Genomic DNA, 16,810 nt, shown 5'->3' with positions numbered 1-16,810 from the left:
AGTTTAGCAATTATGATAATTTTTATTATTTTATTTTGCATTGTTATTTGCAATATTGTGGCACATTATTCTTATGCCCTAAAGATTAATTATTAATTTGAACAAAATTATATTATTCTTAACTAAAAGCTGTGCTACTCTTTTATCACTGAATCCTCATTTTAAAATGTAGAAAAATCACAGTGGTTTTCTAATTTGATTATCCTGACTTGAGCCACTGTACTTTAATGCCAAATATAAGCTTTTTTTTTTTTCAATGAAAATTTTTTATTTATATTAAATCAGTGCTGTAACTTTATGAAACTGCTCATATAGGTAAGAGATTTCTTTTTTGTCAAATAAAACTCCACAAATAAACTTCCTCTATATTATTTGGTATCTGATTTTCTAAAAATGCCCATAAAAATGTTCAAAACACTCTTTTCTGAGAACAGTTGTTTGCCCCGATGCCCTTGCCTATTTTAGAGAGAAACCGATTTTGTTCCAAAACAACAAATCTATGTAGCTATGTAAACAAAAGAAACACATGTCCATCCAATCCACTGAGGCAAACTGATGGAACTAATAATGTGATAGAATAAAAAATACTGTTTACTCTCAACAACGTTACCCACACTGTTACCCGGTACCAATATTTATTTCGGGGTCCTGCAATGCTGGTTTTCCATCACTGTCAAAAGTCTTCATGACAATGGACCGGCTGTTTAAAACGTGGAATTTGCAGTGTGTCGGATTACTCCAGAACTCCCCGTAGGAGAACCAAAGCTCAGCATGAAAGGACAAGGAAATCCTTCTTAGGTGGAAGTTTTCCAATGGACGTGCAGGCCTTCATGGGGATTTCCTAAGAGCTAAATTTGCTTCCTTGTAATCCTTCTGCATAAATAACACCAGGGAAATTTCTGGACACTTACTACCTGTCTTTATGCAGCAATTTTGCTTTAAAAAACCATAAAGAATTTTGTGATGTTCAGAATCCTTTCACTACCTTCTCTAGGAGACAAAATAGGTGAAAAATTAGACCTAGAACTTACTTCTGATCCAATATCACAGAGCAAATCAGGAATACAAACTTGGTGCTTTCAATATATGTTTATCTTTTAAAGTTGAATATGCACTGACCATGCAATCCATAAATCCCACTTTTGAATATTTAATTTGAAATTAAAACTTATATTCACACAAAAACCTATAAGCCAATGTTTATAGCAGCTTTCTTCATAATTGCCAAAAACTGGAAATAATCCCAATGTCCTTCAATGGGTGAATACATAAATTGTGTGTCCATCTATACTATAGGATGGTACTTTGTGGTAAAGAAAAGTGAACTACTAATACATGCAATATTATTCACAGTAGCCAAGATGTGGAAACAACCTTATTGTCCATTGGATGGATAAAAAATATTATTCAGCCTTTAAAAAGAAGGAAACTCTGCCATTTGAGACAGTATGGATGAACCTGGAGGATGTTGCACTAAGTGAAATAAGCTAGTCACCAAAGGACAAATACTGTATGATCCCACTTACGTACGGTATCTAAAATAGTCGAACTTACAGAAACAAAGAGTAAAAGGGCAACAGTCGGCCATTATAAAATTTGCTAATTAATCTGGTCTTTCATCAAAAAATATCTGATTGTCTTCAAATTCCTTGTTGATCTACTGATAAAATATAGGTTTAAGTCCTGGCGTCACTCCTGGTGGAGTTATTTAGGCAAGGTGCTTAACCTCTCCACATTTCAATTTCATCATTGGTTAAGCAAGGATAAAAAAATAATAATTCCTACTTCACAAGGCTATCTTGAGGTTTAAATGAGAAAATCTGTGTAAAGCACTTAGAACAGAGCCCGGTGTGTAGTAACTGATTCAGAAAGTGTGATTACGGAGTCCTCCTGATCTTTGACAAAAGGAAGTGAGGCCGGTTTAAGGTGATTTGCTGTGAGGGCCCTGTGTTCGCTCTTTGCTAAGTGTCCAGGGACCCCAGATCAGCCCTGTGGCCTCGTCTCGGTTTTCCCTCACCACTGTCACTATCCTTGGTCCCATCGTGACCAAAACCAGTGGTTTTGTTTCCATGAGTCCTTAGCTCCAGGATGTAGGTTGTCTTGTTCCTGGGAGTGAAACACTTTAGGGGGTTAAAGATTTGAACTCCACTCGTCTCTGACAACATTCGTTCCATTTTTCCTGCCAAAGCCACGAGCGAACACAAGCAATAATGGTTAGAAAATATCATGCAAAGGAAATATCTCCTGAGTAGAGCAGATGTGTGAAAATACACTGAACTCCCTCTGCTATTAGAACTAATAGTTCCTTGAAAAAGTGGGGTGAAGGGTAAATCTTTTCTAGATGATTCATATGTGCATTTGTCTTCCTTTCGAAGGAGTGGGGCGCGGGGGGTTACGTTTAATGGTGTAGGGTTTCAGTTTCCAAGATGAAAAGGCTCTGTGGATGGATGATGGGGATGATGGCACAGATAAGTGAATGTACTTGATGTCACCGAACTGCACACTTAAATGTGATTTCAGCTGTTGGGTCTGTCGATGTTTAACACTGGCCAAGATGAAGCAAGGGCCTGATTTGTAGCCTTGGCCAGTTTCTGGGGTGTGACTACTCTACGGTTGATTTCAAATTCTCAGCATGATGTCACTCAGCCGTGGATGTTTTGGGTGAAATTTTGATAAGGAACTTCACAGAGATGTCTCAGGCTGACAGCACCTGACACACAGTATAGGCTCATCTCTTGCTGCACCGTTCCATGAACGCAGTGTGTCTGTGAGGAAAACACGCAGCCTGAATCTAATCGATCAGTCTTCCAGATCTACCTCCCGGTTGACAGGACATATTAGGGATAGAGGAGCAAATTAAACACTATCACAAGGAAGCAAGCAGCCAAGCCAGGAAGTAAGACAATCTCCAGCTCAAATAGCTCAATGGATCCAACGAGTCACTAGAAAAGTTAGGAAAAGATAGACAAGGAGACTGTCAAAAAATAAAAGATACTTAAGGTCTATAAGGGCTAGATACAATGCAATATGTGATTCAGACAAACCACCTAGCTAGTAACTTGGTAAATTTGAATATCAATGGATATTAGATGATATTAAGAAATTATTGTTAGCTTTTTAGATTTTTTTAAAGCCCTTATCATTTAAAGATGCATTTATGTTAACGTATTTATGGGTAACATTATATGATGTCTGAGATGTGCTTTAAAATACACCAACAGCCCAGCCGGGTGTGGCTCAGAGGTTGAGCGTCGACCTAGGATCCAGGCGATCAGGGTTCGATTCCTGGTCAGGGCACATGCCCGGGTTGCCGGCTGCAGCCGATCAATGACTCTCATCATTGATGTTTCTATCTCTCTCTCCCCCTCCCTTCCTCTCTCTGAAATCAATAAAGATATATTAAAAAAAAAAATACACCAACAAAAATAAAACATAAAGGGTAAAGAAATATTAAATAGACTGGCAAAACAGTGATCATTTTTAAAACTGCATTATGGGCACACATAGGTTCATTATATCACCCAATTTTATGTGTTTCAAGACTCCATTAAAAACGTTTTGAGTAAAACTTCATTTAAATGTCATAAAGATAAAATAAAAGATGTTTTCAGAAACAGACGTAAATTCGCCTTTCTGTGTGTGCTGAGAATAATTATGGGGGATTATAATTTTTTGTGCGTCTTTTGTATTTTCTAAAATTTTTATAATAAACATTTATTACTCTTACATCAGATACTTCTAAATACATTTAATTTTTTAAATCCAAGGGAAAATATCAGTTCAGTGGATGAGATTTTTATGGTGAATATCTTCTCAAACTAAAAAATAAATTAATGATGTTAATATTATAAACAAACAAAAAATTATTTAAATCCTCCCAAATTTTCTTCTAAAACATTCCTTCATTTGATGAGAAAATCCATGTCTTTTTAGTTTCTAATTTTCTAAAACAGTGGGGAAATGCAAGAAGAGCCAAAAGCCACTGTTTAGTAATAGTTTCCTAATGTTTCCAAGACCAACATGATTCCCCATCTGAGAGCAATAGACAAGGCCACCAAGTATGAAAGACAGGGAACCTTTTATTCATTCTCTTACAGATTTGTGCCCTCTCCACAATTTCTCTTTCCTTCTCCATTCTTCCCTTTCCCCTCTACTGCTGCTTCCATGCTCAATTTGAATTTGTGGAACCACTGGATTGGAGACAGGATTCAAATCCCAGCTTGGCCACTAGCAAACCCCTGGGCTGCTGCAAAATGAAGGCATTAGACTCCAATACATTCTTCTATCGCTAAAATGTGCAAAGGTACAGCAATCCTGATAGCAAATAATTTGCATTCTAATGGAAATGGAGACTTAAGTTTTTCTAGCCAGGGAGGTACGATTTGTAAACGTTGAGGAATTAGGTAAGATTATACCATGAATGTATGCATAAACACATGTACGTTAGGGAACCATTAAGTAATTTACAAATCATGTAAATATGTCACACATGCATTATAAATTATGAAGTGGTTTCCTGTTAACTGAAGATTTAGCATTGCTCCCAGAAAAACTTACCTTCCTCCCCAGGAATAATTTCCTCCCTGTAAATGTTGGCTAATGACTTATCATTTGCTTCCCACCTGCACCTTAAGGGCCTCCATTTGTGCCTCACTAATGATTCTAGAAACATTGCTCATGCCCAGCAACAAACGTGGAATGCATTAAATAGTAACTGGTTTTCTGTGTAGCCGAGAGAAAACAAAACTAAAATATGCCAAGGAAAACTTATTTTCATAAACAAATGCAGAAAACTGTTATCTGTGGAGTGGTGAAAATAGAACAGAATAAATTATAGTCTTAAATCCAGTAAGCTGCTGCAAGATTTTATGATGATGTTTTGTAAACAGAAATTGCATTTGATTTAACTTATCTACCCATCACAGAGAAGTATGGGTGGAGAGCATGAATCTTCAGGTGCAAACAGGTGGGCAAGAAATATATATTTTGTACCCAAGGGGCGAAAAAAAAGTCTGGCTTCCTTTGTGGAACAGGGAAAAGACACACACAAATTAATATCTCAGTAAATTATCCTGCATTTGCCTTCCTAAGTCTAAAACTATTTCCAACACCTTTTACTGGGCTGGATTTTACCTACCAAATTCAATTTACCACCCCATGGCTAAAAGAGAGGAAGGGGCTGCTGTAATCATGAGTCTTCCTATGTCTGATTAGTGAAGGCGGTTGTAAAATGGGATAACATTTTACATAAAACTCAATTTTTTCAGCAAATACTTATGAGCACCTACAGCATACAGACCATGCTCAATACTGAGTGACACTAGTGAACCTGACAGGGCTGTTCCTGTCCCAGTGGCCTCACTGGGGAGACAGACAACAGACCAGAAGACAAACATATAACTTCAAATTGTGCTAAGTGCTGGGCAGGGGAATGCAGTGATAGGAAAAAAAAAAAAATGGGATCTAGGACCTGCTCATATCTGACCCACATATATTGAGCTGCACCAATTCAAAATGCCAGGGGTTGGAGGGGGGGAAAACAGGTGCCCAGAGCATAGATAGTAAGTGCTCTTGGTATAAATAAGAAGGGCCAGGGGTGCAATGAGACTCTTTCTGGTCTTCTTTGGAAGGCCTCAACATAGCCTTCTTTTTAATTACCCAAAGGCATTCTAGAGTGGCATTCTTTATCTGCCCTCTCTTTCCCCTCCATCGTTGGTAAAGGATGGATATGGACAGTTCTGAGCAGTGAGAAAGTAGATGTCAAGGGTCTGGACTTTCAAGAAGGTAGAGCTGCCTGGTGGAGAAATGCAGCAGCCGCAGGCCGGGAGGGAGAAAACGGCTTTGCATATTGTGACCACTTGGCCACCCCAGAATCTTCAGTGAAGTCTCAGCAGGAATTATGTGGGATCTAATATGTAATCATATCGCTGTTGCAGCTTCAAAGCCCTTTTTGAAATGAGATGAATAAATAGATACATGCATAGATAGATCAAATATGTAGACAATGAACACTTAAAACGCAGACTTGGGAAAGCATGGACTAATCTTTGGGTCCTAGCAACAAATCTTGGCTTTCTCACGCTTCTGCACCTTTCCCCACTGCTCCTTTTGAAGCCATATATTTTGGTATTATGATCCCTCCCAGACAATCAGGACTCCTTATTCGGTAAGTGGAAATGGGGTTAACGGACTCTCCGTGGGAGAAGCCTGCTCCTTTGAAAGCTGTCTGGCATAGTATGCACTTCTGAGCATTTGTCCAATATCCTGGATAAATGTTGCATTTTTATAAATCAGAGCCTAATTACGCAGACCTCATATTAAGCCAAACAGCATGTTTCCAGGTAACATGTGCCTGCCAGCCTCGGTGTGGTAGCAGGAGAAAGGAGTCAAGTTTGGGGATGCGGGCACGCGGATGCCAAACTCACATCTGCCTACAACCCGGCTCCAGTCCAACCCAAGTGTTGGTGTTGTCCTGCCAATTCTCTTGAAAGCCAATCTGTTTCCAACTCACATCAGTGAGGAAACAATGTTTCTAGTTCTTCCCCAGTTTCAGTTTGGTTTTGTTGTTGTTATTGGTTTTCAAAAAAAAGAGAACAGTTCTTGCGCTGATTTGGCTTCTAGAACACAGCTGTCAGGGGGCTGTTCCGCCCCACGGTGGTTTGCATTTGTGCAAATCTTCATGCGTCCTCAGCTCTTCCAAGATCTAAATCATCTTGATGCTTTAACATAAGGCAATATCTTCAGAACTAAGAACACACATTCTTGCCACATTTATGGAGTTTTTAACCATTTGCAAATAAGTTACGTTTGTTTAAAACAGAATGAAAGTGTCTACAACTTCAAATACTTGAGCCTATTATGTATGGACTATTAACAGCATTAAACTCCACGTGAAAATCAATTTCAGTGGATTGCATTTGGGGAATTTTTCTTCCATATAAACACTGAATGTTTCTGAAAACATGTGATGATGTCAAATAACTATATTTCCTGCACTTCTCTTTTCTAGCCATTCATTTTGCTTTACATTATTACTTTATGTTCTTATTTATACACTACTTGCTCAAGAAAAAAGTTAAGATCAGCATTGTAGATTAGCCATAACCAAAATTAAAGGTTCTCACTGGTACATCACTGAACGAGGTTTGCTGATCAGTTTATTTTAAGATTTTTTTAATTAAATTTTAGAGAGAGGGAAAGAGAGAGAAACATCGATGTGAGAATATAACATCCATCGACTGCCTCCTGCACGCCCCCTACTGGGGATCGAGCCCGCAACGCAGGCACGTGCCCTGACCGGGAACCAAACTGGCAACCCCAGGGGCATGGGATGACGCCCAACCAACTGAGCCACACTGGCCAGGGCTTCTGATCACTTTTTAATTAATGTAATAACCTACTTTTTTGTTCGTAGGACAATAAGAAATATGTTAGTACATTAAAAATTAAGAAATTTCATATGGTGTTTCACAGCATCCAGGTAGTTCAGCTGACATGATATCAGGAACATACTGTGTCACCCAGTTCATCTTTAAGTGAGTGCAGATGGACACCTCTTCTGTCAGGTGTGATATCTATGGGGAATGTGGGTTAGAAAAGCCGCATATCCTACCCTTCATTTAGTTTTGTATCCAATAGAAAAAGTGAAATTATAGTTTCCACCTTCTTACCCCAAAGGGACATCCGGAAAGTAATACAGACAGTGTCTGAATTGCTTCAATGACATGGAAGCAGGGATCAGAGGGATGGAGGAGGGCGGGTGGGCGGAGGGGGAGAGGGTAACCAAAGAATTTATATGCATATATGCACAACCCAAGGACACGGACAATGGTGGGGAGAGGGACTGGGGAGGGGGTGGGACAGGGTGGAACGGGTCATTGGGGAGAAAAAGGGACATCTGTAATATTTTAAACAAAAATAAACAAATGTTTTAAAAAATAAATAAATAAATTGCTTCAGACTGCTAGTGGACTGTGAAAGCAAAATTATTGTTGCCTCTTTGGGATTCTGAAAAATCAGTTAAATCATTTACTGCAATGTTCTCAGTGTTTCAAAAATCGAATACAGAGCCATTCGTGAAATCATATATATATGAAATTCATAAATTATACTCAAAAATATAATTCGTTCATGAAATCATATGAATGTGTATGTAGAAATAGGTACGTAATATTAAAAGGCCAACTCTCCTTTACATACAAATTATCTAGTGGGAAAAGAACAGTAACAATTTTCACTCAACTAAGACTTAAAATTACACTTTACCTGTCAGAAATGCAACGTAGTAAGTTCACAGAAAGTCATTAATGTTGGTTGGTTTTGAACCAAATTCATTAACATTAAGTTAAACTAGGAAATAGATGGTTAGGGTTAAGAAATATACAGAATGAGACAAAAGTAGATTTACAGTTCCGAGTATATAACACAGTTTATTCTATTCCTATTAACTATTGTATTATTTTCCATACGAACAAGAGTAAGTGCACTTTTGCCCCACCCTGTATATCTAACATCACTAATCTGCTGGGCACTCAGTCATTAGAGTTTTAGAGCTGAAAGGGATTTTAGGAATCATCCTGAAGAGCCCTTTCCCGATGATAAACAAATCTATATTTGAAAAGTCCATGTTTTAAAACAAAGAATTTAATGTTTAGCCTTTAAAACCCTACATTCAGAAAGAAGACTTGGGACTCTCGTTACTGCAGCAATGACCCCTGGGTCAGAAACCACACGTCACATGTTTCTCACCTGCTGGTCTCCAAGCATCCCAGGAAACCCAAGCGAGACTGGCCCAGAGGCACTCCCTCCTCCCCCCACCTGCACCCCCATCTCCTCTTTACTGCTCCCCATTTCACTCCAGGCTCCTGGTGTGTCTCCACGCGTCCCTTCAGTGTCTGATCCAGGCCACAGCCCTGTGACCCAGGCACTGCACTGTAAAGTTCTGGGGGTCACTGATCCAACCTGCCACCTGCTATTGCCCCACCATTTGCTCAAGCCTGAACCCAGGGCTCTCTCTGGCTGTTTTCTCCTCCCTCAACCACACACACACACACACACATATGTACACACACAGTTGCACATGCATACCTCATTCAACCCACAATTCTTGATACCTACAAAATCTCCCCCAGCTCCATCTTCCCTCGGCTCCACTACAGCGGCCCCTGCCTCAGCTGCCACGGTCTTGTGCCTACTTTCAGTCCCACCTCCCTCCCACCTGTGCTCCCTCCTCCGAAGCCAAAGCCTTCTTTTCATAACAAAGACCATTATCTGAGTCCTGTGACTACCCCCCTCCAGAGAAGGGTGAACCCCAGCCCCACCCTGGGCTGCACGGTCAGGCCGCTGCGAGCCTCTCCAGGCCCCTGACCTCCCTTCTCCAGCCGGGTGGCCTCCACAGGACCCTGGAGCATTCCCATCCCCACCGACTTCGGCAATACAATCAAAGGGAAAGGGAAATCAAGTCGGGCATGTTCCCGTCCGCTCAGACTGCTGTAACCAAGTACCATAGACGGTGTGGCTTCAGGCAACTGAGATTTATCCCCCCCCCCCAGTTCCCAGTCTCCAGTGTCTTTGATTGTCACAGGCCTGTGACTCAGCTCCCACCTGGGCCTTTCCTGCATTTCTCCTCAGACGGCCTGGTCCCTGTGCACAGCGAGGCCGCCTGCAGCCTCCGTCCTCCTCCACTCCTCTCGAGGGGACAGCCATCCTGGGTTTCGTTGTGTTAACCGATTCTACTTGCAGATGGACCTGTACAGTCCTTACGAGGGATTTTCTCATGTTTTGGATGTGAAGTTCTGTACATGTTATCCATGATGAAGAAATCATTGGATATGGTTTTAAAAAATAGACTGGGCGGCTTTAAACAACAGAGATTTCTTTTCTTTCTGGAGGCTGGAGCCCACGAGCAGGTGCCAGCACGGTTGGTTCCTGGCAAAGACCCTCTTCCCCCCTTGCAGGCGGCACCTTGTCCCTGTGTCCTCACATGGCATGGGGAGCTCTGGTGTCTCCTCCTCTCCTTATAAGGGCATTACTCTCATCGTGGGGACTCTGCTCTCATAACTTCATCCGAACCTAATGACCTCCCAAAGGCCCCATCTCCAAATACCATCGCACTGGGGGTTGGGGCTGGGAAGTGAGGGTGGGAGGCACAGCTCAGTCTATGGTGCTGGGAAAGATGACCTAGAGGATTTTTTGCACAAGGGAGATGTGAACAAAATCTGAGTAAAACGATAATTTTATTGCTACTTCCCCTGCCTTGCTCTTCTTGAGCTCCTGAGGGGTCCTTTTCAAACCAAAGTCTGGGGATGTCAGGCCTCTACTTCCCAAGTCACTCAGGGTAAAAGCAACTGTTCTCACAAGGGCTCGCCTCCAGGCACTCTGTTCTCATCTCCGCTGCTCAACGCCGCCCCTGGTTCTTGCCCTGGCCTCAGATTCACTGATTTTTTTTAGAGAGAGGAAGGGAAAGGGCGAGAGAGAGAGATCAACACTGATGCTAGAGAGAAACATCGATCGGCTGCCTCCTACGCGCCCCCGACTGGGGATCGAGCCAGCCACCCAGGCGTGTGCCCCGACCAGGAATGGAACAGGCGACCCCCTGGTGCATGAGGATGACGCTCAGCCAGCTGAGCCACACCAGCCAGGGCACGCTCTCTGATTTTTTCATTTCCTCGGACCCCTCTGCTGCCAGCTGTCTGCATGGCTCTACGGCCCTTTCTTCCGTCCCACTGGGTCTAATCTCAACGGCATTTTATCTAACAGGCTCCCCGACCACCAACTACATAAGCTCCCTTCTCCCTAAGCCCCACCATCCCCCTTCCACCCACCTTGCTTCATTTCCCCTCCTAACGTTTCCCATTCCTGACCCCCTGTTTATTTAGTCATTTGTCTGTTTATTGTCTGTGTCTCTCTCAGCCAAAGCTCCGCGAGGGAAGGATTTTATCAGTTTTGTTCCCTGTTGTGTGCCCAGTGCTAGAGCATGGCAGGCTCTCAGAATGAAAAACAGATGAAAGGAGCTAGAAATGTGTCACTCTTTTCCTCAGTACTGGCAGGGATTTTCAGTTATTAAAGACTTTTATTATTATTATTATTATTATTATTATTATTATTATTATTAGGGACAGTTGTTAGTATCTGACCTGAAGCAAATTCTCTATATCAGGAAAGTTCCTCAGATCACCCAAAAGCACTGAAATCTACCTGAATTCTCGTTGGTGGCAGATCCACACAGCCAGCCTTGTTCATGCACATCACAGATGTCATTCCCTGGTGGTTGTGGGTCCCCCAGGAACTAACCCTCTGTCAGTCATATTCTCGTGTGAGAAAGAACATCAGGATCCAAATGAGAATGACATCAGGACAGCAAGATATCATGGGAATGGCATAGTATTATGAACACATGTTTTTTTATCTTTACCAGCAAGGCTGTATATTAACAAGATCAGTGAAACCACCAGACCCAGTGGGACTAGACAGTTATCGTAAAGATACAGGCTGTGATTTTGCTACGACATTGACTTTGTCTGGACCATATGTGTCTACAAGGCACAAATCTCATGCAGATCTGGAAGGTGAGCGTGGGACCGCCGCAGCTGGGGCTCCGCCCAAATCCCCTCACCTCCACTTGCTCAGCGGGTAAACCCCGGGCACCTTCCAGCCACCAGCACCGCCTCGCTCAGCCTCAGGGGCTCCTGAGCCCTTCCCACCCGGCAGGCAGGCCAGGGGTGCCTTTCACAAACCGCCCTCAGTTATGACCGCTGGGCCTTGGTATGTAAATGCCCCAGCTCCTTCCCTCCAAGGCATGTTCCACACTGTGCTGCAGGGTTCTCCAGATGGGGTGAGCTCCAGTGACCCCCAGAGAAAACTGGATTGATGATCTACCCATTCACGGTTGCCTTCTCTTCCTGTCTCACTTTCATACACCTCCCAAATTAACTTTTGTCTTTGCTTCGGGGTCAGTCCAAACCAAGAGAGAGTAATGGAATTATTGGAACTTGATGGAAATGGAGAAGCCACCCAGCCCCACCTTATTTTACAAGTAGGGGAACTAAGACTCAAGTAACTGATTCCCTAAGAATGCAATAATTTCTTAGTTCAGGATTTCTTCTATGCCGCCTCTCTTTCCAGACTCAACCTGGGAATTGGGCAATCAAATATCTTCCTAATATTTTATATCCTAGAATCTATCAGTCTCTGATTATAATAACAAGTATTTCATATTCATAGAAACATTTCAGGTTAAATAATTTCTATGCATTAACATATGTGAAATTCTTTAGAGAGTTGATTTCATCTTAATAATATATGCCAATTTAACACTTGCAATAAACTCAACACACACTTACTTTGAGATTTAGGAAAAAATCCAAAACCTGAACTGAAGCACACAGAACAAAGTAGAAAGGGGATTAGAAGTGTGAGTAGATACTTAGGTTGTGAGGTTCCTGTTTAAGAAAAGAAAGGCACTGAGGGGCCCCACACAAGCCTGACCCTGCAGCCCCTCCTCAGCAGAGAAGGGTCGGGCGGGAGGGGTTGCTGAAACTTCGGAATCCCTGCCTTCAACAGCTGTGTACATTGCAGAAATCATTTCAGAGGCCCAAACCGTAATATTACTGCCACCATAAATGAGCTGTGTAGAGAGAACTCTTTGGTGACCTGTCATCAATGGGAAGGCACTGCCAGCCGTCAGCCCGAGGGGCTTTGCAGCAGTTGCAAATGCTCCCTTAGGGTTCTGATTTATGGAAGGCTGTATACGTTGGGACTCCCTCTCCTAATGGCTTCCCTCTGTGCATGGCACTCTCTGAGACTTCAAAGAGTGACCACTGGGTGGAAGGAAAGGTTAGGGACTCAAGACTGCCATCTTGACCGGCACAGAGATTAAACAGAAATCAGAACTTTGAGAAAAGTCAAAGGAGTCTTTCAGTAGAGCAGATAAAGGGAAAGGATGCATTTTTTGTGAGCAGTAGAATTAGATACTTGCCTTTCTTCTAATCTAATTTTGACACTAGTTTCCCATTTGATCTTCATTGATGGACACTCACTGCTCAAAAGAGAATCATAATGCGGGTGAGGCAAAGGCCCTTCACAAACAACGCAGGGACTCATGTCAAGCACAAGTCTATCTGGCTTTGCAATGCAGGGTATACTTTTTTGTTGCCGTGCTGGCATCTCTTTTTTTTAAAACATAGTTGTTTTAGTATCTACTACCATCCAGTTTCATACCAGTTGCTTCAGGGGCTTAAAATTTTTATAAGACACAGTTCCTGACTAAATGGGGGGAGCAAAGAAATTAGCACATGAAATTTTAAGTGTGTTAGGTGAGAAGACACCACCAAAGATAAGATTTTGGAAATCCTACATTCCCCAAAAATAGGATGTTCCACTCTCCTAAGCCATGTGGTGGGAAGAGCAAATCATTGGGTTCAAGTTTTAGCCTGGGGTGGAATCCCGACTCAGCTGTTAACGTGCTGTGGACCCTAGATCTCGATGAGTCTCAATCTTCTCATCTGTAAAATGGGAGTCCCACCTACCTTTAAGAGTTGTTTGCAAGAGCCAATTAAATGACTTTCCAAAAAAAAAGTGACTAAAGAGCCCTTGTTACTTTTTTTTTATTTCTTTACACTTTAGATGGAAGCTTCACAAGGATAGAAACCTGTTGTTGTTCTGTGCCCCATTCCTGGCAGAGTAACTGCTCAAACAATGTGTATGTTCTCACTGATCTCTCGTTTGCACTCTAAGGAGGATGCCTCCTCCTTGGAGAAGCTGAAACAGTGGCTGGGCCAAAGCCCCGCACTCAGCCAAGCACTAGACGCCGCCCCACCACCACCACCACCACGTGACCTGCAGTCAGCTGCTGAGTCTTTGGCTGCAGAGGCGAGTCAGTGGCTGATTAGCCACGAAGCAGTAGGAGGTTTGTTCATAACTGTCACTCCAGGGGGGAATCATTATAAGCAAAATTTGTGAAGAAAAGCCAAGAAGTTCCTATCATAATCTAGATGTCTTTTATATCTAAATTCAAATTATTATTGCATTATTGTTACATCAAAGAGAGAGTATGGTGAAGGGAGACACTGCCTTCAGCATGGGTGAGAAGGTCCAGGTTCCAGCCCTAGTCACATCATGTGGACTCTCTCTAGGTGTCCACCTGCCCTCCTGGAAGAATATCTGCCCCAGGGAATAGTTCAGGGGCATGTTTAAAGATGTAGAATTGCTTTTAAATTCTTAAGTGTTACTCAAATGCAAGCCACTATCATCTTTCTATAACTCTAAGGAATTGAAAGGAAATTGCACTATTTCATCTCTGTTTGTTACTATAGGTTCTATGTGTTACCTACATTACAACTCCCTGACTTCACATAGGAAAGTTCTAGATGTGTGAAATTTTCTCATAGTCAACAACATATAGTAGATTTGCATGCCATAAAAATGCCTAGCTAGTCCATGATTTATACCTAGGGATGGGGGATGGCACTCAGAGCAGCAGAATTTCCTGAGGAAGTTTTTCAGAACTCATAAGCCTACTCAGCACCTCGGGCTGCTTGAATTAGAATTTTTAATTCACAATCTCCAGTGTGGGCTATTTGACTAGATTGCTGGATGCCACCAAGTTGCCAAGAGATTTTTCCATAGCTCTCAGTCTCAGAACTTGCTGTTGAGTAGGTGACAGCCTGGCTAACTTAAAAATGAATGTAAAAAAAAGGAGGGAGGGATTGCCCTTGCTTACTATCTGCTCTTGGTTGAAAGACCAGAATATTTCTCCATTAGGGCCCTTATAGGTTCAGGATTTGGGACTCACGTAAGCTTCTCCCTCCCCCCGCCCCCCAACAAGACTTCGTGGGAAATAAAGACATCAGGCTCACACCATATTTTTATAACTCTTTGTGAAACCCAAATCATCCTAACAGCTTTTGCATAAACTATCCCACTGGCTGGATGTAGATGGAGGCCAGAGGGAAATCTGGAAATGGGCCTGATGCCTCCTGCCTCTTCTACTGTGCCATGAGTTCAAGTGTGGTTTCTGAAGAGCTCTTCTCTCCTCTCACATATGCCATGGAAGCTTCTTTGGTCAGAGCAGGAAGCACAAGTACAGTTTTTGAGAGTTGGACAGTTATCTTGGTGTGTTGTTTCTTTGGGGTCACACTAAGTGACCTGATTAAAGAAATTGCTCCCAGACAGCTTTCTGGCAGAACATGGTTTGGGCAAGAGAGAGAAAAGCTTTTGAAAAGACTATCTCTGGGACTCAAGGAAGTTTGGCAAGACCGTGTCCCAGCAGGACTCCCATTGCTTCCACAAAATATTTGGAGAACATGCAGTCTTGTTGGCTCCAGCAGATGTTTATATAGGGCTAATTTAAGATATAAGTACCTCTTCACTTTTATAAATTGTCCTGTCATTTTATATGTTAGTTGCCATTTTCAATCTTTTTCCAGCATTTAAAGTAAAAAAAAAAAAAAAGGAAATTAAGACTTTGCCAAAATAAAAACTGAGAATAGAGAATATTCATTGAGCACTTACTAACCATCCAATGCTGCCTTGTTTTTTTCTATCTCATTTAGTCAACACAAAAAGCCTAGGAGGTAGACAGGATTATTGGTTTCACTTTTTCCAATAAGAAAACTGGACGTAAAAATGTTAAGCAACTTGACTAAGTCTAGAAGATTGGAAACGGTATTTGGACATTAAGCTCCCTATCAATGTGACTTCAAAGTTGGTCCATTTGACTGCTACTTTTTGTTAGAATAGTGTCCCTGAATTGTGCCAGTCTTTAAAAACCATCTGTCATGAAATAAGTAAGAAGAAATCAGCACAAGACAAGGCTACCTTCTGCAAGCGTTGGTGATAACCCAGAAAACCAATGATCCAAGTATCATTAATGTGTAATCAATTAATCAATAGAGAGCTGAGCAACTTTTGTGTGCAAGATTCTCACAGTTGTACACATATTAGTGACAGGAGTGTCACAGCTCCATCTTGTAAGAAACTTACAGCCCCCTCCCTGCCTTCTTTCCCTTCAAACTTGGCTGTCACCGCTAATAAGTGAAAATGAACCCTTGTTTACTGTCTCATGTGCTTCCTGGCTTCCTTCCCACTCTGCCTGTCCCTGTCCTCAGTGCTCAAACCTAACACACACACTCAGACACACACTCACTCACACAAACACACATGCACACACACACACGCACACTTATACACATTCACATGTGAACATGCGCACACACACATGCACACACACACTCGCAGGTTCGTACGCTCTGTCCCAATGTGCCCGGGGGCATCGATGTGCATTTATGCCTCTGAGACTGTGCTCTGTGCTTCTTGGGTTGCTCTTCTTGCCTCCCTTTACTTTCTGTTCTTCTTCCTCCTTCAAAACTTGTGAAAACACCAGAACATCCCTGCTGCTTGAACTCTAGTCAGAGTTTCTGCAAACCAAGGATATTTGTCATCTCCCCCCTACTCACCCATATCCCCCAAAATGTGAGCTGCTCTGTAGACATTGTGTATTCCATACATATTGTTAAATCAACACTATTGACAGTTCATTAAGGTAACTAATAAAATATGTAAATCACATGAATTCCAAACCCAGAAAGAAGAAGGGAAAATGTTATAGAAAATAAATTCTAAAACCTTACATCTAATCAGTGGAAATAAAGAAGGAAAGAGAAGCCTATAAAATCTGGGTCAAATACAAATAAAAAGTAAGATGAGAATGGGCCAGTTCAAGCAGATGGATAATCGCGATGCAGAAGAACAGGCAGAGCTGGCCAGGCAGGCCCAGCTCGTGAGATGAAACAGCAGAAACAAAACGCAGGCC

Source organism: Miniopterus natalensis, chromosome 7 (genome assembly GCF_054644295.1).
Source record: "Miniopterus natalensis isolate mMinNat1 chromosome 7, mMinNat1.hap1, whole genome shotgun sequence".
NCBI lineage: Eukaryota > Metazoa > Chordata > Mammalia > Chiroptera > Miniopteridae > Miniopterus > Miniopterus natalensis.
The sequence above is the reverse complement of the archived record's forward strand: the minus strand, read 5'-3'. Positions refer to the sequence as shown.